Genomic DNA, 24,275 nt, shown 5'->3' with positions numbered 1-24,275 from the left:
GTGTTGTGTGAATTGAGGGTCACAGCAGGCCATCTCCCTCTCAATTAAGCTTTCTCGTGTATTTGTTTGTTTGAATTTATTGTTTCTTTATTTTTGAAGTCTTGTAAAATGTTTTCCTTTTCTTTTTGACATGTGAATATTGAGCCCTTGATAGAGTAATGTATTGATGGTTTTAAATTTTGTATTTGAATAAAACTGCCTCATCATTGATATTCCCTGGCCTATGTCTCTCTGCTCACCCATTTCTTTTGGTAACGAACCTGTGCGCTCCCTGATTTGGGGCTGATAGTTCCCGGTATATACCGGGTGGCGTAGTCGAACGTTATATAATTGTTGTTTCATACAGTTCCCTCAAGTACCTGACGCCGCTGGTTACATTTAGAAAGTACTGCTCTGAAAAAATTTGTGCTGAAAAGACCACTATATAAGGACGTAAAAGTTGATGATGATGCCAAAAAGATTTGCATGTGCAGGGTAAGATTTGTGGAAGTATAAAACAACAGTAAATGTTGCAAATCTTTTTTCTTACACTTGAAACGCAATTTACACCTTTACACCTGCCATTTTATAATCTTTTAACATGCCATACCAACATTTTACATATGATTTTTGTGGCCCTCCAGAGGACTATTTGTTGATTTAAACATGAATGTATTTATGATTATTAATTTCCTGCATTAAACACTTTAATTTAATCTATAAACCGTACTGTTATTATTCTGATTATTATTGTGTATCTATCTATCTATCTATCTATCTATCTATCTATCTATCTATCTATATATCTATATATATATATATATATATCAGTCGCGGCTGCTGGTCTTTCAAAGAGGGGAAGCTCATTTTCGGCCTACATCATAAAAATTGTCTATTTATTTAAACGTAAATTCTACGTTCCTTTTCAAGAAAATGCTCTGTGACCCTGTCGTACCAACTAGGCGTCTTTTCCAGTGACTTGACCAGTGTCCTCTCAATGGCCAGCAGAGTTAAGTATAATTGTATAAATGTAATATAATAAAGGTATAAATAATAATATAATATAGTATAATAATACTACTACTAATAATATATATTTTTTTATTATTTTAATAATAATAATACTACTAATAATAAAAAGATATAAGTAATAATATAATAAAGGTATAAATGTATAATTGTTTGAAATGTATGATGAAAATTGGCTAGCAATTTCAACAAGCAAAACCAAGAAATAGTTTGCAGTAGTTTGTCTTTCGACTACACTTGAAAAATCCGTGATGGGACTGAGCTCGAATAGCAGTGACTTTTTATTGTATGAAATCGCTGTCAATCAATGCAGTCTTTCGACAGACCCTCCAATCATCATGCAGAAGCCCGGAGTCCAGGCCAGCCCACTCCTCATTCACCCCCAGAGACGCTGAGCGTCCGTGGGCGGGACATAATCGCAGCATTTATTCAATGACCGTCTAGTTTCGAAGCACTATTTATTTAATATTTATATATATATATAAATAAATAAATATTTAACCCAGCATTTTGAGTGTACAGTAATCTATTGCAAATTTCAAACACACACATTAGTCCTCATTAATATTGCTTAATCATGTTAATGATTCTTCATGATTTTCATCTTAAATCATACACTAAAGGTTCAGAATTATTGTAATCACATTCTGCAAAGCTCCTGTTATCTTAAGGGAAACAGCAGGAAACCACTGAAAGTGCTGTGGTTTCTGTCGTTATCAAATATCCTCGCGTTAGGCCAAAGTCTCACATAGACAACATCTCCAACCTCCAGGATCAACACAACTCCATTCGAGGAGTTTAACTCATTCTGAGGCTGACCAGCATATGCCAAAACCATACGCTCTCCATTCTTATAAATGGATGCACCTGATGGAGTTGGGCCATGACCAAATACAGAGATTCTGAACATGTACGCTCCTTTCAGTGGGGCTGTGAAAACACCTAAATCAAATAACAAGAGATACAGAATCAGATGTTTCCTGTATGATTGTTTAATTATGAAGCACACTATGTAATAGTTCAAAAGATGGCAGATGATTTCAGGCTGTTTACATGACAACAATGTACTAAATATGGACAAGTTTTTTCTTTGCATTTTTCACGGACAGATTTTGTCAAAACAATCCCCATTAACACGGATTCGTGGAAACTACTTTAAACGCTGTATTCTGCTGCCTGGCCAGTAGGTGGCAACGTTACTTTGTAAAGAAACACCACACACCTTTAGACTGATCATGTATTACGCATGACATCACTGTTTACACAAATTTACGTTTTTGTTGTTTACACAGAGACGATAATGGTATTGTTACCAAAAACTTGCAAATTCAAACGTTTGCATTTTCAGTCCCCCAATGAATGAACATGTGAATGAACGGCCAAAGCGCATAAACCTGAATCATATACAAATTTTTACGTGTTTAATTGAAACTGGTGTCGTGTAAACGGCCCCTAATTCTCTAATACACATTACACAACTGCAGAGAGGTCTGAATGAAGCAGAAGGGTTTTCATTACTATAAACTGAGTTTTATGACTCATTTCATTGATCATTACCTGTAATTGGGTTGTAGGCGTTCCCTATGTTTGTGAAGACGTTCCTGTAGGTTAGTGTGATTTCAGTGGTAAAAGGACCAATATATCCATCGCCAGATTGCATCAGTGCAGCTGAAAAAGCTATTTCTCTGTCTGATATTGAAAAACAAGCAATATGGTGATATATTACTCTATTGCGCTGAGAATGTACAGGTGAAACTTGAAAAATTTGAATATCGTGCAAAAGTTTGTGTATTTCAGTAATTCAAATTAAAAGGTGAAACTAATATATTTAGTATATATAACTATATACATATGCATGATTATACTTTTCAGATGGCTGACATTTCTGTATTTAAAATCCTTTTTTTATTGGTTTCATGTAATATTCTAATTTTCTGAGATTTTGAATTTGGGGTTTTCATAAGCTGTAACCCATTATCATCAAAATTATAATTTTTTGCACGATATTCTAGTTTTTTTGAGTTTCGCCTGTATACACTGAATTTAACATCATTCAAGCACACTTTCACCTCTATTTTCCTTTCTCAACTCCACTTGACCCAGAGTAAGATTTGATATTTCTGTGAAGGAATAAAGATTCTGTTAAATGACATTCACACTGCTTATTATAATAGATAACACAATTTACACAGTATACATTCAATTTTACACTAATATTTACACTATGCATCATATTTCATTGGTGTTTTACTTTGAGGATCATTGATAAAATAATGAATGTTTTGGTGAGGTACCATCATTTTTCATGTCCATCTCTTCCCTCAGTTGCGTCTCTAAAGCTCTGATGTTCACTTTCTGCTCTGTAACGGTGGCGGTCAGTTCTCTGATGTTCATTTTCTGCTCTGTAACGGTGGCGGTCAGTTCTCTCAGCGCTGCATGGATGTCAGTGAAGCACAGATGGCAGTTTTGTTGGCTGTCAGTTGAAGCTTCATCTCTCAAAGTGTCTGTTTGAGGTGGATTCTGTCTTCCGTCCTCAGATCTGAGCTGTTGACTGATCTCATTCTCATTGAGTCCTCCATCTACCTGATGCTGTACGACACACACAAAGGTTTCCAACAGCAGCAGTAAACATACTAAACCCTTCATTCTTCACTGATGTTTGTTTCCAGCTCTTGCTCTTCATCCTCACAGCCTCTCATGTTCCTTTTATAGTGTCCTGATTTACTGTCTTTTCTACATGATTTACATTGCTTCAGATAAACAAGTAGTTCAAGATAATGGTTAATCATAATCAAAGGGATGTTCCGGGTTCAGTAGATGTTTATCTCTATTCACAACATTTGTGGCACTATGTTGATCTCAACAGAAAATAACTTTGACTCATCATGATTGTAATGGGACATGGTTGGGACAAGTCCCATCAGCCCTAGCGCTATATAAAGAAGTAGTGAGGTTTGTTCGCTCTCTTGCTTCCTGTCCTTGATTTGTGGATGAATGGATGTCGCGGCACATCTAAAACTTCAACTGTTGATTGATCACTTCAGAAGAAGAGTTGTGGACGAGCAGTTATGTTATGCCTAGTTCACACTACATGATTTTAAGCCCGATTTAAGCCTGATTTGCACATCGTTGAGCTCGCCGAGAGGTCAGGGTGTTATCACGTGCAGATCGCGGGGGATTAGCGAGCGATGAACGTTCGCCAATCTGTTAGTATGAAAGAGCCAACAACGCATCAAAGACGCCGCAGACGCCTCGCCGAGCCCAGAAAAATATCTAGCATGCTAGATATCCGGAGCTGTTGCACGACTCAACCTCATGTGATGTCATGAGCTACAGCCAATCAGAGCAAGGCATGGGTTGAGGTCACCGGGTAAATACCATAGTAGACTGTAAAAAATAAGCCAAACATAAGCATGCAGCTACATCTCCGATATAAACATGCTGTACTCACCTCCAACTCTTTCTGTAGCACAGACAATCCCTGCTGTTCGCGTACATGCGGATCCACTCTTGTTTTTTTTTCAGAGCAAATCATCGCGCAAACAGTTTGCAGCACTAATTTCTGTCTGACGTCCATATTCGCGTGTTGTGTTCTTCTTCGTCGTCTTCGCTGGGTATTGGCGCGCGTGCTGTTTCGTGTCATTTCCGGTTCGTTTTATCGCGTGATTTTTCGTGACAAAACGTGGTTTGTAGACAAGATAGAATCGTTGGGTGACAGAGTTGTTGTCAACTCGTGTAGTGCGTTACCTCCTGTTGCGGATCAATCACGTTGTGTTGTGTGGTGTGAACAGCTCAACAACTTGAACACTCCTGATTTCACAGAGAGCAAGTCATGTAGTGTGAACCGCACAGTTCAGCCCGACGTTTTAAAATCATGTAGTGTGAACTAGGCTTTAAATGCTGGCGCAGTGTTATTGAGAGCTGAATATATGATACTCACCGTTAAAGAGTGTTTTGGCCGGATTATTGCCTGACTGATTGTTGCCTGAGTGTCAGTCAAAATAACAGATGTTAGAGGGATGCACAGTTACCGTTTACTTTAGATTTAATTTTCTTTGGTTTATTTATTTTTTTGTTGGATGTTGGGCCATAATTGCATAGGGGAAACCTAGGCAAGGATAGTAATGGTTTCATGGTGCTGACTGGTTTGTTCTACTTGCATTACCCACTGTTAATTAATTAGTTTTTTCTTTCTTTTTGTATATATATATATATATATATATATATATTTATTTATTTATTTGATCAGCGGAGGGATAATCACAGAAGCACACACCACTGGTCGTTGAATGGTTAAAATCTCACACTTTAATAGTATTTATTAGAATTAGAATAAATTGAATAAATGCATGGATTAATAAATACAGAAAGGTAGTTTGAGGACAAAATCTATTTCATTCTTTCCTTGCTACTATATATATATATATATATATATATATATATATATATAATTTGAATGACATGTATTACATTTATAAAACATTAAATGTAATTATTAACCTGATTTACAACTTTTCATGTATAAGAATGGCCTAGATTTTGGGTTTCCCATTAACTGGTTTACAGTAACTTGTTTTATGGTACAATAATGTGAGCTGTTGTTTCGTGGTGTGTACTTTGATCTTAACACCTTTAACCTTATTATTTATTATTACACGGCTCTGTGGAATACTTGATTCTGATTGGTCAAACGCACCAGCCAGCGGTAAGTTATTCCCAGATAACAATCACTAAAAAACAGAAACACAGGCTCATACGGGTTACTGAAGTCAGCAGTGATATACGCTTGCTAGGAACAGTTTTTCTTTGTGGAAGTTTTGCATTTGGTGAGCTTATAAAATATTAAAACTAAGTCAAATCAAAATTTTGTGTACAGTTATTTAATTATGCCATCCAGTTCTCGCCATCTCGCTCTATCGTTTCATACTAACGAAGCCACTGCCATTTTGTGACTATTGTTTTGTACACTGTCAGATTATAAGAAACAAACGGTTACAATTTTAGAACAGTTTAATCTGAAATCAATATCACTTATCTCCATAATTATTTATGTGGCGAAATTCTGTGTAATAAGTAATATGATTGTGTACCGTATCACTTAAATGTCCGTCTAGTTTGAACTTGCCGCGTTGCAACTGCTCTCTCCGCAAAGCTTTGCGTTTAAAGACCTATTCTAATATTTCAACTCAGATCAATATTTCAAGTAGCCGTGTAATAAGTGGGATAATGTACATCGAGCTTGTGGTTCTCTCCCTCTCTTTTGGGTGCCTGAAAACGCAAACTTTTGAAAACGGGTTTCAAAGTGCAAGTTTTTGAAAATAGTATCCATGTAAACAACAAAAACGTAAGTCTCTGAAGACGACGAGGTCATGCACATGCGTGTCACGCGTTTCATCGCCATCTAATGGCCTGGCAGCAGAAAACAGCATTTTAGTCATTTTTGCAGATCCGTGTGAATGGGGATCGCTTTCACAATGGTGTGGTTAGTTCATGCGTTCATGACATCAAGGCTAGACTATTGTAATGCTCTTATGGGTGGTTGCCCTGCACGCTTAATAAACAAACTACAGCTCGTCCAAAATGCAGCAGCAAGAGTTCTTACCAGAACCAGGAATTATGACCATATTAGCCCAATATCAACACTGCATTGGCTCCCTATTAAACATCATATACATTTTTAAATATTGCTGACTACTTACAAAGCACTAAATGGTTTAGCTCCGCAGTACTTGAGCGAGCTCTTAACGCATTATAGTCCTTCACGTCTATTGCAATCTCAAAATTCCGGCCAGTTGATAATACCTAGAATATCCTTTTCATATTTAGCACCAAAACTCTGGAACAGTCTTCCTAACATTGTCCGGGAAGCAGACACACACTGTCAGTTTAAATCTAGATGTAACCTCGCCCACTGAAGGAGCTCACAAGTAAATCAGGTATAAAATGAACCAGCAGTCAGGATTTTGATATAAATGCTTTTACACAGCAGTTTTATTTAACAAAGTCCCTTCCATAGTGTTACAGTTTGGGTTTTCTTGTCATTGTCATGTTTCTGTGTCTTGTCATTGGTTAATCGTCTGATCATTGTGCACAGGTGTTCCTTGTCTTGTAATTAGTCTATGTATTTAAGCCCTCATGTTTGCCCTGTGTCCTTGTCGAGTATTGTTTGTTCTATGTCCCAGATCCAGTTTCTTGTTTTCTAGTTTAATGCCACGCCATGCTTTTGTTTTATGTTTGATCTTGTTAGGGGCCAAGCCCCGAAGGGGCTGAGGCACCTATTGTATCTGTTAGTTTTCTTATTATTAGGGGCCAAGCCCCGAAGGGACTGAGGCACCTATTGTATCTGTTAGTTTTATTATTAGGGGCCAAGCCCCGAAGGGGCTGAGGCACCTATTGTATCTGTTAGTTTTCTTATTAGGGGCCAAGCCCCGAAGGGGCTGAGGCACCTATTGTATCTGTTAGTTTTCTTATTATTATTATTATTATTCCGCAAATGGGAGTCTATGGCAGCCCTATGAACCGTACATAGGAAAATGATGAAATTTGGCACACTTGTAGTGATGGCCATGAATAGTAAATGTAGCAATTTTTGAGTCTCTAGGACCAACTCTATAGCGCCACCAGCAGTTAAAAAATTCAACATTGAAATGGTTATAACTTTTGAACCCTTTGATCTAGAAAAATGAAACTTAGTACACCTGATTCATCTCATCATGCTGATCAGAACCAATATCTTACATTAAGACTCCACCCATTACAGTAGTGGCCATTTTGAAAAGTACAGTATGCAGTTTTTTTGCTACTCCTCCTTCAAAATTGGTCTAATTTTGTCCAAACATGTGCTCAAATGATCTTCGGACTGAGCCGCATAAAAGTACTGTCCCCGATTTTTTTGCTATACTGGAAAAAAAAAAGTTATGATGTCGCAAACTTAACGAGGTCGACCCAAAATTGGTTCAGAAGCTATAGTTCGGCCAAACTTTGATCAATCGAAACGAAAATTGGTACGTTTCATCGGAAGCATGATCTGATGTACCATGCCAAAGTTGGGAACAGCACCACCTACAGGTCATGAGATATGGAAAATGCATATTTTGGCCAATAACTTGTGAACGATTTGTCAGAAAATTATAAACTTGGTGTCTATCGATTCCTTGGGTCATGACGAATCCGTGGATATCGATTTTGCCATGATGGGATGTACCACGTGTCCGCCATTTTGAATTATGTCATAATTTGCAATATCTTTTAAACTATTTGAAATTTCTAGACCAAATTTGGTATGGATCATCATTAGCATGGCTCGAAAGTACCTGAGAAGTTTGATCACAGCGCCACCTAGTGTTCCAGAGATATCATTGTTTTTTGAAAAAACGCTTATAACTTTTGCTAACATTGCTTGAAATTTGATTTCTTTATGTCAATATATTCCTTGGCTTATGCTGATTTCAATGATATCTCATATGTTATTTTTCAACAATGTGACTGGCCGCCATATTTGAGCGAATGTAAAACAGTTTTTTCGCTACTCCTCCTTCAAAATTGGTCTAATTTTGTCCAAACATGTACTCAAATGATCTTCGGACTGAGCCGCATAAAAGTACTGTCCCCGATTTTTTTGCTATATTGGAAAAAAAAAAGTTATGATGTCGCAAACTTAATGAGGTCGACCCATAATTGGTTCAGAGGCTGTAACTTGTGAACAGTTTGTCACAAAATCATAAAATTGGTGTCTATCGATTCCTTGCATCATGTCGAATCTGAGGATATCTATTTTGCCAGGATTGGATGTACCACATCATAAGCTACATGAGCATTAAGTTAGCTTAGCATGCTAATCTGGTTAACTTGCTTTTGTGTGCTCATTCTTACACTGAAGCCTCTCCTCTGCAGTCTGTGATTGTACATCCTCTGAGTGGCGCAATGTGTTAAACCAAGTGTCATGAATCCTTAACCAATATGGTTGTGGGTTCGAGTCCTGTGTGGGACAACTTTAAAATTTTGTATAAAGTTGTCATTTCAATTCCTTCTGGCTCTGCACTGCTGTTGGTGCTTAAATGCTCGCTGCACTGCTGTGCTTGGTGTACATTTACATGTATATTCAATTTCTGCTCTTTTTGTTCTTCTGGCTCCGCACTGCTGTTGTTGCTTAAATGCTTGCTGCGCTGCTGTGCTTACAGTACTTGTAGATTGCTGTATTTTGTCTGCTTGCTGTGCCTTGCAGGGCTTGGCCCCGTATTGCTGCTTGCAGCTATATTTAGGGGCCAAGCCCCGAAGGGGCTGAGGCACCTATTGTATCTGTTAGTTTTCCTATTATTATTATTATTATTCCGCAAATGGGAGTCTATGGCAGCCCTATGAACCGTACATAGGAAAATGATGAAATTTGGCACACTTGTAGAGATGGCCATGAATAGTAATTGGACCAAATTTGGTGTCTCTAGGACCAACTCTATAGCGCCACCAGCAGTTCAAAAATTCAACATTGAAATGGTTATAACTTTTGAACCCTTTGATCTAGAAAAATGAAACTTAGTACACCTGATTCATCTCATCATGCTGATCAGAACCAATATCTTACATTAAGACTCCACCCATTACAGTAGTGGCCATTTTGAAAAGTACAGTATGCAGTTTTTTTGCTACTCCTCCTTCAAAATTGGTCTAATTTTGTCCAAACATGTGCTCAAATGATCTTCGGACTGAGCCGCATAAAAGTACTGTCCCCGATTTTTTTGCTATACTGGAAAAAAAAAAGTTATGATGTCGCAAACTTAACGAGGTCGACCCAAAATTGGTTCAGAAGCTATATTTTGGCCAAACTTTGATCAATCGAAACAAAAATTGGTACACTTCATCGGAAGCATGATCTGAGGTTCCATGCCAAAGTTGGGAACAGCGCCACCTACGGGTCATGAGATATGGAAAATGCATATTTTGGCCAATAACTTGTGAACGGTTTGTCAGAAAATTATAAAATTGGTGTCTATCGATTCCTTGGGTCATGACGAATCTGAGGATATCGATTTTGCCATGATGGGATGTACCACGTGTCCGCCATTTTGAATTTTGTCAAAATTTGCAATATCTTTTAAACTATTTGAAATTTCTTCACCAAATTTGGTATGGATCGTCATTAGCATGGCCCGAAGGTACATGAGAAGTCTGATCACAGCGCCACCTAGTGTTCCAGAGATATCATTGTTTTTTGAAAAAACGCTTATAACTTTTGCTAACATTGCTTGAAATTTGATTTCTTTATGTCAATATATTCCTTGGCTTATGCCGATTTCAACGATATCTCATATGTTATTTTTCAACAATGTGACTGGCCGCCATATTGGAGCGAATGTAAAACAGTTTTTTCGCTACTCCTCCTTCAAAATTGGTCTAATTTTGTCCAAACATGTACTCAAATGATCTGCGGACTGAGCCGCATAAAAGTACTGTCCCCGATTTTTTTGCTATATTGGAAAAAAAAAAGTTATGATGTCGCAAACTTAATGAGGTCGACCCATAATTGGTTCAGAGGCTGTAACTTGTGAACAGTTTGTCACAAAATCATAAAATTGATGTCTATCGATTCCTTGCGTCATGTCGAATCCGAGGATATCTTTTTTGCCAGGATTGGATGTACCACATCATAAGCTACATTAGCATTAAGATAGCTTAGCATGCTAATCTGGTTAACTTGCTTTTGTGTGCTCATTCTTACACTGAAGCTCTCCTCTGCAGTTAGTGATTGTACGTCCTCTGAGTGGTGCAATCTGCTGAACCATGTATCTAGAATCCTGAACCATTCTGGTCGTGGGTTCGAGTCCCATGTAGGATGACTTTAAAGTTGTCATTTAAATTCCTTCCGGCTCTGCACTGCTGTTGGTGCTTAAATGCTCGCTGTGCTATATTTAATTTCTGCTGTTTTTGTTCTTGCGGCTCTGCACTGCTGTTGGTGCTTAAATGCTTGCTGCGCTGCTGTGCTTCATGTACATTTACATGTATATTCAATTTCTGCTCTTTTTGTTATTCTGGCTCCGCACTGCTGTTGGTGCTTAAATGCTTGCTGTGCTGCTGTAATTGATGTGCTTACAGAACTTGCTGTGCTTGATGTACATTAAATTTCTGATGTTTTGCTCTTCTGGCTCCGCATTGCGCTACAGCGGCTTTTGCTTGCTCTGCCTTGCAGGGCTTGGCCCCGTATTGCTGCTTGCAGCTATTCTTCTTCTTCTTCTTCTTCTTCTTCCGCCAATGGAAGTCTATGGCAGCCCAATGAACCGTACATAGGAAAATGATGAAATTTGGCACAGTTGTAGAGATGGCCATGAATAGTAATTGGACCAAATTTGGTGTCTCTAGGGTCAACTCTATAGCGCCACCACCAGTTCAAAAATTCAACATTGAAATGATTATAACTTTTGAACCATTTGATCTAGAAAAATAAAAGTTAGTACACCTGATTCCTCTCATCATGCTGATCAAAACCAATATAGTCCATTAAGACTCCGCCCATTACAGTAGTGGCCATTTTGAAAAGTACAGTATGCAGTTTTTTTGCTACTCCTCCTTCAAAATTGGTCTAATTTTGTCCAAACATATGCTCAAATGATCTTCGGACTGAGCCGCATAAAAGTACTGTCCCCGATTTTTTTTATTCTTCTCTGATCAAAAGTTATGACGTCACAAAGTTAACAAGGTCGACCTAAAATTGGTTCAGCGGCTGTATCTCGGCCAAACTTTGATCAATCGAAACGAAAATTGGTACGCTTCATCGGAAGCATGATCTGAGGTTCCATGCCAAAGTTGGGAACAGCGCCACCTACGGGTCATGAGATATGGAAAATGCATATTTTGGCCAATAACTTGTGAACGGTTTGTCAGAAAATTATAAACTTGGTGTCTATCGATTCCTTGGGTCATGATGAATCCGTGGATATTGATTTTGCCATGATGGGATGTACCACGTGTCCGCCATTTTGAATTTTGTCATAATTTGCAATATCTTTTAAACTATTTGAAATTTCTTCACCAAATTTGGTATGGATCGTCATTAGCATGGCCCGAAGGTACCTGAGAAGTTTGATCACAGCGCCACCTAGTGTTCCAGAGATATCATTGTTTTTTGAAAAAACGCTTATAACTTTTGCTAACATTGCTTGAAATTGGATTTCTTTATGTCAATATATTCCTTGGCTTATGCCGATTTCAACGATATCTCATATGTTATTTTTCAACAATGTGACTGGCCGCCATATTTGAGTGAATGTAAAACAGTTTTTTCGCTACTCCTCCTTCAAAATTGGTCTAATTTTGTCCAAACATGTGCTCAAATGATCTTCGGACTGAGCCGCATAAAAGTACTGTCCCCGATTTTTTTGCTATACTGGAAAAAAAAAAGTTATGATGTCGCAAACTTAATGAGGTCGACCCATAATTGGTTCAGAGGCTGTAACTTGTGAACAGTTTGTCACAAAATCATAAAATTGGTGTCTATCGATTCCTTGCGTCATGTCGAATCCGAGGATATCTATTTTGCCAGGATTGGATGTACCATGTTATAAGCTACATTAGCATTAAGCTAGCTTAGCATGCTAATCTGGTTAACTTGCTTTTGTGTGCTCATTCTTACACTGAAGCCTCTCCTTTGAAGTTTGTGATTGTACGTCCTCTGAGTGGCGCAATCTGCTAAACCATGTATCTAAAATCCTGAATCATTCTGGTCGTGGGTTCGAGTCCCATGTGGGATGACTTTAAAGTTGTGTATAAAGTTGTCATTTAAATTCCTTCCGGCTCTGCACTGCTGTTGGTGCTTAAATGCTTGCTGCGCTGCTGTGCTTGATGTACATTTATATTTAATTTCTGCTGTTTTTGTTCTTGCGGCTCTGCACTGCTGTTGGTGCTTAAATGCTTGCTGCGCTGCTGTGCTTGATGTACATTTACATGTATATTCAATTTCTGCTCTTTTTGTTCTTCTGGCTCCGCACTGCTGTTGGTGCTTAAATGCTTGCTGTGCTGCTGTAATTGATGTGCTTACAGTACTTGCTGTGCTTGATGTACATTCAATTTCTGATGTTTTGCTCTTCTGGCTCCTCATTGCGCTACAGCGGCTTTTGCTTGCTGTGCCTTGAAGGGCTTGGCCCCTGTATTGCTGCTTGCAGCTATATTTTTTGAATTGTTTTGTTATTAAAGTTGCGCTTGGGTTCTCAACCAGCTTGCCTCCAGTGAATATTTCGTAACACATAGGGACACATAAAAGAAACATAATAATCAAAAAGAACAACCCAGGCAATACACTGAGGTACAAGTGGAGTGAATAAATAAATACTCCTCCAAACAAACAATTCATTCACCACAGCATTTACCTATATGTGACACCCTCACACCAAACCACTGCATTCACTACAAGTAAACACCACACGTGTGCCCACTGCCCCTCGAGTGCCAACGCCTGGGAAAACTAAAAAAGAACAAACACAAACACATTTAAACAAACAGCTCAGCAATCCTTCATTCTCATGAACACCATGCTATGTCATTACTTCATTACTTTGAAATTCTGATTAGAAATATATATAAACATATACAAACAACCAAAAAAAAAAAAAATTTTGGTCCGGACCTAAGTAAGTGAACTAGCGGACTTTCCTGGTGTGAATACACCCTTAAAATCTGTTTTCAAACACAATGCTTATTCCTTCACTATCCAACTTGTTACCATACTACACTTTATTTTACTTATTTTTAAGCAGATGAAAAATGTACAGATAACTACAAGTGTCTTTAATATTATTATTATTGTTTATTTAGATAAGGACAGATACAAAAAACATAGAGAAACTTAAACAGTCATCTGATGTATGTATCAGAGTTTTTAGCTAAAGCTAATTCACAACACTTGTCCCAAGTAGGGCTTTTAGTTAAACATAAACATGCAGACTAAAATTATTATAAATGAGATCGAGATCAAATGACATGAAATGCAATGAAAAGAGCAGCAAAAAAAAAAAAAAGAGCACAATGCAAAAATAAATATGAGAGCAATATTGTTCCTAAATTAGCCACAATTTGTTTTTGTTTTTTGAAGGTGGGTAATGTTGGAATACATTTCAAGTGGTCTGGTAGAGAATTCCATAATTTCGCCCCTTTTACTGAAAAGGCAGTTTGGGCAAATGATGTTCTACGGAAAGGGACGCTACAATTCCCTTTTAATGCTGCGCGGGTGGTGGGTCTGGTAACACTTTGCTGTCTTGTTATTGTTTTGCAAAGGGGTGGGGAAGCAGCGTTATTTAGGCATTTGAAGACCAATTTAACAAAGTGCAGGGAGATAAAATTAGCAAAACTTAAAATATTATATTTGCATAAAATTTGGCAATGATGGTACCTTATTCTCTTCTTGTCCAGGATGTTTCAAGGCTCGGATTGTCTTTAATATTGTCAGTGGTGTACAAGTGTAATTAATCCAACTTGACATTCTGAGTTCAAGCAATCTACTGGAATTTTTTAAATATGTGAGCACATCAACAAAATCAACAATATGCTAGGAGTTCCAAATACCATAGATAAACAGGTATAAAAAGGTATAAAATATAAAAATCACATATATGGCTCTACAACCCTACAACTATAAGCTGTAATTGTAACGTCACCAGCTGGAGTGCCCTTGAGAGCCACCAGAGGGCACTCCACACCAGACTATTATCACTCCCTCACAAACTACATTTCCCATATCTCACTTCCCGGACTCATCATCACTGATTGCATTCACCTGTGTCTCATCGCCCTGTTAGTCTCAGCCTATTTATACCATGTTCACTCATTCACTCACTGTGAAGTTTTGTATGTTGTTGCACTGCATTTCCGAGCGTTTTCCCTGGTTTCATGTCTCTTGGTTTTTGGATTTTTGCCTGTTCCCTGGATTACTCTTTTGCCTCTGACCCCTGCCTGTTTTGTTTGTTTATTTGTTTGTTTGGACTGCTCTCCTGTGTTTGAACCCTGCTTGTGCTGATTACGATTCTGGATTACGCTTCAAATAAAGCTGCAATTGGATGTCAAACTTTGTGTCTCGGAGCAGTTTGTGACAGAAGACTTCACCAACACAGATCCAGCAGCCAAGTAAGACCCAGACCCATCGATGAATCAGCAGCACAAATTATACGTCTCCGTCAAGGAGATCGACCCATCGAGAATTATGTAATGGACTTTTTGGAGCTTGCTCCTCTGACTTACATGGATGAGGTATGTCTAATGATATTTTTTCGCGGAGGACTATCTGAGTTACTCAACTACCGGATGCCATTGCATGACCATAACGGGACTCTTGAACAGTATATTGACTTGGCCCTTTCCTTGAGCGGTTCATCATTTACTGTGGGCCTTGCGGAGGAAGAACCCCGCAAACTCACGAGAAACTCTAAGCCTGAGAATCTTCACATCATGCCACCCATCAGGCCCATCACCAGATCGGTCTCTGGACGTTCTAGATTAATGTCCAGCGTGATGGACTCACCGCTCATGTCAGCACGGAGAGCCAAGAAGATCGGCTGAACGGGGTCTCGTCCTGCCAAAACCACTGTTCCAGAGTCTCTTCCCGTCGAGGTCTCTGCCGAGCCTGCGCTCCACGTCAGCCCCGCAGTGCCTGCGCTCCACGTCAGCCCCGCCGAGCCAGAGCTTCACGTCACTTCTGCCGATCCAGAGACTCTTCACGTCACGTCTGCCGAGCCAGTGTCTCCGGACAAGATGGTCACCGCCGAGCCAGTGTCTCAGGACAAGATGGTCTCCGCCGAGCCAGTATCTCCGGACAAGATGGCCGTCGCCGAACCAGTGTCTCCGGGCGAGATGGCTGCCGACACGCCTGAACCTGAGCCCTCAGCAGAGATAGCCGCTGCCACGGTGTCTGTTCCTGTTCCTGAGCCGGTGTCTGTCCCTGAGCCGGTGTCTGTCCCTGAGCCGGTGTCTGTTCCTGTCTCTGAGCCGGTGTCTGTTCCTGAGCTGGTGTCTGTCCCTGTTTCTGAGCCGGTGTCTGTTCCTGTGCCCTGGCCGCCTGCAGGGTCGTCTCCGCCCTGGCCGCCTGAAGGGTCGTCTCCTCCCTGGCCTCCTGAACCGTCTGCTCCTCCCTGGCCTCCCGCACTGCCTGCTCCGCCCTGGCCTCCCGCACTGCCTGCTCCGCCCTGGCCTCCCGCACTGCCTGCTCCGCCCTGGCCTCCCGCACTGCCTGCTCCGCCCTGGCCTCACGCACTGCCTGCTCCGCCCTGGCCTCACGCACTGCCTGCTCCGCCCTGGCCTCCCGCACTGCTTGCTCCGCCCTGGCCTCCCGCACTGCCTGCTCCGCCCTGGCCTCCCGCAATGCCTGCTCCGCCCTGGCCTCCCGTCTTGCCGCAATCTCCAGGTCCTCTTCCGCTCCACGGGCCCTCCATCCCGCCCCCAGGTCCGCTCCACCTCCCTCCTGGACAATTTTAGAGCGTCTGGATGCCGCTCCTTTGAGGGGGGGCTATGTAACGGTCACCAGCTGGAGTGCCCTTGAGAGCCACCAGAGGGCACTCCACACCAGACTATTATCACTCCTCACAAACTACATTTCCCATAACTCACTTCCCGGACTCATCATCACTGATTGCATTCACCTGTGTCTCATCACCCTGTTAGTCTCAGCCTATTTATACCATGTTCACTCATTCACTCACTGCGAAGTTTTGTATGTTGTTGCACTGCATTTCCGAGCGTTTTCCCTGGTTTCATGTCTCTTGGTTTTTGAATTTCTTGCCTGTTCCCTGGATTACTCTTTTGCCTCTGACCCCTGCCTGTTTTGATTGTTTGTTTATTTGTACTGCCTTCCTGTGTTTGACCCCTGCTTGTGCTGATTACGGTTCTGGATTACGCTTCAAATAAAGCTGCAATTGGATCTCAACCTTTGTGTCTCTGAGCAGTTCGTGACAGTAATGTTTCATATTTCACCTGTTCTCCCATCTTGATATGAGTACTTTCTTTGTTACAGATTTCAAATGTATCTGCAGCAGTCCACAGATCAGCTAAATGCGATAAAGACATGCAACATAGCAGACAGCACAGGCACAATCGAAATTTCGTTGTGGAACAAACACATTCACCTTACTGAAGTCAACTGTTCATACAATTTCACCAACCCTACAACCCAAATCTACAACAGTACCTTACATTTGACAACAACTCCACAAACCAAAATAACTCTGTTGCAAACCTCCATTGCTTTCACTCCTCCACACACCAGTCAGAAACAACAACCCTTACTAGAACAGATCACAGGAGAGGTTTAAGGTGCTGTGATAAACCTATCCAAGAGGTGCCCTAAGTGCAATACTGCATAACAAGTAAATTTGAAACAAACTTTTCACCACTGTCAAGTCTGCAAAATAAACAGAAAAGCAACTAGCTATGTCAGCACATGCAGCGGACTGCTGACTTTCAAAACACCCGTCGAAACAGTTGAGTTAACTATAACCAAATCTGTCCTGAGACAATTCTTAAAGCCTAAAAGTGATAAATGCTATGAATGGAGTGGACATCAAAGAATACTTACTGAATGCCGGGCCTCTGAAAGTGACATACACGGCTGAAAGACACATAACAGACCTCACCGAAGACAACTAAGACCTCTCCTCCAGATCAACACCTACTATACCACACAGCCAACCTGACTTAAACCAGTCCACTACATCCTCAAATGACCAACCCACAACCAGTGACCAACCTGACTTAAACCAGTCCACTACATCTCCAAACGACCAACCTACAACCAGTGACCAACCTGACCTAAACCAGTCCACTACATCCTCAAATGACCAACCTACAACCAGTGACCAACCTGACCTAAACCAGTCCACTACATCCTCAAATGACCAACCCACAACCAGTGACCAACCTGACTTAAACCAGTCCACTACATCCTCAAATGACCAACCTGACTTAAACCAGTCCACTACATCCTCAAATGACCAACCTACAACCAGTGACCAACCTGACTTAAACCAGTCCACTACATCCTCAAACGACCAACCTACAACCAGTGACCAACCTGACTTAAACCAGTCCACTACATCCTCAAATGACCAACCTACAACCAGTGACCAACCTGACTTAAACCAGTCCACTACATCCTCAAACGACCAACCTACAACCAGTGACCAACCTGACTTAAACCAGTCCACTACATCCTCAAATGACCAACCTACAACCAGTGACCAACCTGACTTAAACCAGTCCACTACATCCTCAAATGACCAACCTACAACCAGTGACCAACCTGACTTAAACCAGTCCACTACATCCTCAAACGACCAACCTACAACCAGTGACCAACCTGACCTAAACCAGTCCACTACATCTCCAAACGACCAACCTACAACCAGTGACCAACCTGACCTAAACCAGTCCACTACATCTCCAAACGACCAACCTACAACCAGTGACCAACCTGACCTAAACCAGTCCACTACATCTCCAAACGACCAACCTACAACCTCTGACCCAACTGCATTTGCTCCTGACATAAAAAAAATAAAATACTGAAATCCGAAGAGTTCTTACCATGTGCGATGACGACAATCTCTTTCTAAAAGACATGGCACAGATGTCTCTGGAAAATTAAAACACTCCACCACCATATACATCACACATATATCACACTTATAGACACATAAATGTTTAAAGAAATGTGTTATAAATATGTTGTAATTTTTTTTTTTCACTGTTAAAGTTTAAAGGGGCTATATGCTTTTTTCTGAAATTTAAACTCGCGACTGACACCTGTGGCCAAAAAACGGAACTGCTCTTCCTTTCTGCTCGCTCTCGTACGTGCACACTTCACAAGTCATCTGCTGCAAGGAGGTCAACATTATGTTTACAGAGGTAAGAACAGTCAAATACATATATTGTTTGAGAAACTAAGTTTGTTTGCTGACTAGCGGTGGTGGCAGAGTGATCTGAAACGTTTAACATGAACGCGCTTGACGTCACATCCGCAGACAGCGCGCGAAAAATCCGACCCGACAGAAAATAGGAAAAATAGGATACAGGCTTATAGGTGCACCCACTGTGAGCTGACAAGGTGTCAGTATGCTAATCAGGAGATTTTTGAGTCATAAATGGTAAAATAAAAAGGCTATTGTTACGTTTATTTTGGGGAAACAGTTGCATATAGCCCCTTTAATAAAATGCTTTATTCTACTTGTCCTCTATTTGTCACAGTGTCTGGTTTTGTGTATCCCCGGGTAACCACTAGAGGGCCTCTTCCCCTACGGTGTCATTCACTCATGAACTACATTTCCCATCATCCTTGTCTGTTTTATCATTGATCATTGCACGCAGCTGTTTCCCCTCACCTTGTTAGTATCTGTGTATTTATACCCTGTTTGTTCAGTCATTGTCATGGAGTCCTTGTTGAATGTCACACTGCTTTTGGAAGTCTGTTTCTTGTTTGTTTCTTGTTTGTTTCTTGTTTGTTTCTTGTTTGTTTCTTGTTTTTGGATTGCCTTGTATGAATTTTGACCTTTTGCCTGCCTGGATTTAAGATTACGGATTACCTTTAAATAAATGCACTTGGATCTTACCTGTTTGCGTGTGCGTTCCGTGATACTATTAGTCTTTAAACTATATTTCCTTCCTGTTCACATTTTGTTATATTATACTCTACAATGTAAAATGTTACATTATTTACATTGATTATGTTACATAAATAAAAGTTAAACTAAATACATACCACTACTTTACTTCTTTTCTGTGCTTCATTGTTTCTCAACCCTGTCCTGGGGACCCCTCACCACTGCACATTTTGCATGTCTCCTTCACTTAACACACCTGATTCAACTTATCAGCTCGTTAGTAAAGATTGCAAGACTTGAATTGGGTGTGTCACATGAGAAAGACATAGATTGGGTAGACCCCCAGGACAGGTTTATGAATACCTGCAAAAATTTTATTTAAGTCATTCTTTGTATTTTCTCTCTCTCTCTCTCTCTCTCTCTCTCTCTCTCTCTCTCTCTCTCTCTCTCTCTCTCTCTCTCTCTCTCTCTCTCTCTCTCTCTCTCTCTCTCTCTCTCTCTCTCTCTCTCTCTCTCTCTCTCTCTCTCTCTCTCTCTCTATATATATATATTTATTTATTTATTTATTTATTTATTTATTTTTTACCAAAACTTATTCAAGCACCAGATATAATTTTTTATATATTTTTTACTACTGGCCGGGTGCAGAACAGGGAGGATAGCAAAATAAAGTAAACTGACATATTATACCCAACAATTCTTCATACAGTAGACTAACATTAAAATTGATAACTTCCCAGCAAACAATGACCTGGCGCTCCACCAGCATTTTTGGGGCGGCACAAAGTCAGTGGCTTGACACGGTCGGACCTCCGGCTGCACACCATCGGCAACCCGACCAATCTGAAAATGTCGTCGGTCTGCCAGCGTTTTTGCCAGATAGAGGCCCCAAATTAATTCAGTGTATAGAATTTGATTCTCAAGACAGATTCAACAATTATCATAGAAGCATACCAAGAACATAGTCATCAAACTTGCGTTTGGTCTTTTTCCTCCTTCCTTCTACTTCCTCATTTTCCTCCTCTTCCTCCTCGACATAGCTCGTCATGTCATAATCATCACATTCACGAATGTTAACTGTAAGGTTAAAGACACAGACACTACAATTACAATAAAAATGACCATACTACTAGCATCTTGACTAAGGGTGCTCACCTGATACAATTTTTGCCTTACAGTTTTTACTTTGACAGAGGAATGAACCTTATTAGATAATTTACAAAAACTTCAGGTCATTTTACGCTTCACCAAGGTGAATGTCATCCAGTCATCCTGAGGGGGGTGTTGATTGAGGAAAGCTGCCCTTTCCCCTTTTTTTGGCCATCTAATAGTTTTGTTGTCAACATCAATCCAGTTGTCTGGGGCAGTTCCCTCCAATTCCTTGCCATGCTCCACCTACACAGCCCTGGCATACACCATGATCTGGTAAGTAAAAGCACATTCATAAAGTTTTGGCACTTTTCCACACTACTTATCTATGAAACTGCTACAAACAAACACAAATGCCACCAGAAATGAATTATATACTATAATATATATATAATTCCCCTCCACCACACCGCATCATTGTGAGTATATATGCCCCTTACTGCTGATTGGCTGTGTTTTGTGCATGGTCTGCCCAATTTCAGACATCGTTTAACATTGTTAAATCCACCTTTAAGTGCTCTGAACTCAGTTATGACAAAATATAGAATGGTACATCTACAAAGAGGTTAATTAAGATAAAACTGCCAACCTTCAAATTCCAAAGGAGAGGTATGTGGACAGAACCACCATTTTCATGAGGGAGGCAGGCCACCTTGCGGAACAGATCAGTTTCAAGCAGTTGTCGTCTTTTCATCCTGCCTCGTCCATTTCTTGTGTACACTATATTTAGCAGTTTTGAGCTTTTCAAACAATACTGATGTGTAACCAGGGTTGCCAACCGTTCCGTATAATACGGAATCGTCCCGTATTTGACACATAAAAGTCTTGTTCCGTATTGAACTGATACGGAACGCACTTTGTTCCGTATTTTTGAGAATCAATTCAGTGCAAATCCATGACAGACACATAGCTTCTAATATATGTCAGACTATGAACGAAGACATTTGTAGGCGATGATAAGAAAAAAAAAAGTTTTTAATAGCTTGGAACATCATCAGAGAATGCCCTTTTAATTGGTCGTTTCAGTCATTGTGAGTCACGTATCGTAGCAACGATGACGACAAGTGACAACAGCGGGAAATGTAAAAATGACTACCACCGAGCAGCCGGCGAAAAAGAAAAGAGCACAAAAATATAGAATTGAATGGGAAAATGACTACCATAGTAGTAATTGTACCATATGCCGTCACGTTTTTTCTGTTTGTCACGGCGGAGTGTGTGATATTGGGCACAGGAGGGAGTCTAGGCTATGTAATGTATGGCTATGCTATTTGAGTGCAATATTTTATATTTTCTTTATTAGGTGTTTTTTTTTTTTTATGTATTATTGTTTTGCACTGGAAAGAAAAGTTAACTATAATGGAAGTATAATTATATAAAGATATTTGCACTACACTTCCTTAAAATGTTGTCTAATTAAATTAAAAAATATAATTTCTTTGCACTGGAAAGAACATTCTAGAAGTCTAATTCTATTGACTAAGTTCGCACAAGGCTACAGTAAACTGTTGTGTTTATTTTTCTTCAAATGCAGTCTAAGCCGATGAGTTTTGAATGTTATATGTTGTATTTGTTTAAAATTAAAATAAAACGTATTATAAACTAAACAAATCCAAGGTTCATCGTTGACAAAATGACCATGATAGCCTTTATATTTCACATCTATGTGGTTCAGTCTTGTATATTGATTAGGCCTACTTTGCTATTCTATTCTATTTAGGCCTAAAAAGGAAGGCCTAATTCCTTTTGCCTTACAGATAAGCAGCAAAGTGTTGGGCCCCGAGTCAAGAATATTAACATCCGTCGAACTACTCCCAAGTTGACCATATGCATATAGTCTAAGACAGTGGTTCCCAAACCTGTCCTGGAGTACCCCCAACACTGCACGTTTTCTTTGTCTCCCTAATCAAACACACCTGATTCAACTCATCAGCTCATTATCAACACGTGCAACACTTTCCCAAAGTCAAGTGAAATAATCGTGTTACATAATCGTGATTTCAATACTGACCAAAATAACTGTGATTATGATTTTTTCCATAATCGAGCAGCCCTAGTTTGTGCTCAAACCAAACTAGTTCCTAATACATTCAATTTAGTTTGAGAAACAACATAAAGGTTTTCTGCTTGAACAGAAACTTACCTCTTTTTCTATCTCTATTGCTTCAACCTAAAAAAGAGATAAAGAAGAATTTTCCAAATTACAAAACTATTTAATATACAGAAATATACAGAACAGGGGCCGTATTCACAAAACATCTTATGGCTAAAAGTAGCTCTTAACTTGCCCATTTAGGATAAACTCTTAAAAATAATGGGCATGTCAGTCCTAATTTTAGGACTTTTCCTAAGAGTATTTCAGAAAGCATTTTAGCTAAGAAGACACAGTTATTTCTCATACTGTATTTTCAGAAAGTTTTGGAATATTTATTCTCTCCCCAAATGTGTCACTAATAAAACACAATAATAAATAATTTAATGAGAAGGCTTATATTGACCTATTAAGATTTTGTTTACATCTACCTTGTAAATATATGTTTTGACATTTTATTAAAGTTTTCACATATAAGTCAACAACAATGACAATTTTAACAATATTTCAAGTGTAATCTTTCTTTGAAAAAAGCATACATTTTATCATACGTATTTCAAAGGAACAAACACTATTATAACATCTTAATTGATAATTTAATATACCTACTTTATTTTTGACTAAACATCACATACTATATATTTAACATATGAGCAGAAATTGGCAAACAAAAGCTTATTTGATTTTACAGTAGTCTAAACTAATCAACGAAATCTTGTCTAAACATTCATATTTCGTCTGTAACATATCATCTTTATGATATAGTTGCATATAAATGATAATTTGCAGTTTAATACGTTGCTTATACAAAGACATTTTATTTCAACATATTTCAGTCGATTTTTACTCATCTCAGTATAGCAATATAGTTTGGTAAAAGCTAAACTAGTAGATGTGTTCATGTAAAAATAACGTTTACTAATGTAAGTGCAAGTGTGCGCTGTTGTGTACAGCTGTAGTAAACATCTGTGCCGTTCATTCATTTACACAAAGACACGCGATTCATGTTTAAACAGTCTTTTTGCAGTTTACAGACACTATTGCATATCGCGATTAGAACACGAGTCACACGTACCATCTCCTCCGACGCCTTCTCTCATTTCTTCCTTTTAGGGTGCTTTCACACTTGGTTCGATTGCCTGTTCCGAACCCGAGTTCGATTGCTCCCCCCTCCCCCTGCCTCCGATGGACTGTGTTCACATTATATTATTTGTATCCGAACCGCAGTACGCTTGCGTCATCAAGCTACAGCTGGCGCGTACTCGTGTTGCTTGGTAACCGCTATGAAAAGGCGTCAAAATGGAAAGAATTGCTCGTTTCACATTTGTTCTTCTTTTTTTGAACCTTTGGTTTTGTTTTCAAAGAAAAGATACAGAAACACACTGCCGCAAAAGTATTAAAACCGTTCCAAAGACAGCGGGATGTCTGCCCGCCCGCCGAAGACAATTTCTGTGGAGGCA

The 24,275-nt window shown here is 39.6% G+C and overlaps 1 protein-coding gene and 1 long non-coding RNA gene across 2 annotated transcripts in view; one reads left to right on the top strand and one right to left on the bottom strand.

The window, feature by feature from the left end:
• Window positions 1-24,275, top strand: part of LOC311081149 (uncharacterized protein) — a 434,400-nt gene that overhangs the window by 347,040 nt on the left and 63,085 nt on the right. The gene's annotated exons all lie outside the window — the stretch shown is intronic.
• On the bottom strand, window positions 1,748-3,210 carry LOC311081166. The gene is made up of 3 exons (XR_014605815.1): window positions 3,078-3,210; window positions 2,566-2,697; window positions 1,748-1,950 (listed from the first exon to the last, which is right to left on the bottom strand). It is a non-coding gene; the product is annotated as an uncharacterized lncRNA (long non-coding RNA).

Source organism: Abramis brama (assembly GCF_963993115.1).
Source record: "Abramis brama genome assembly, chromosome: 4".
NCBI lineage: Eukaryota > Metazoa > Chordata > Actinopteri > Cypriniformes > Leuciscidae > Abramis > Abramis brama.
The sequence above is the reverse complement of the archived record's forward strand: the minus strand, read 5'-3'. Positions and strand labels throughout refer to the sequence as shown.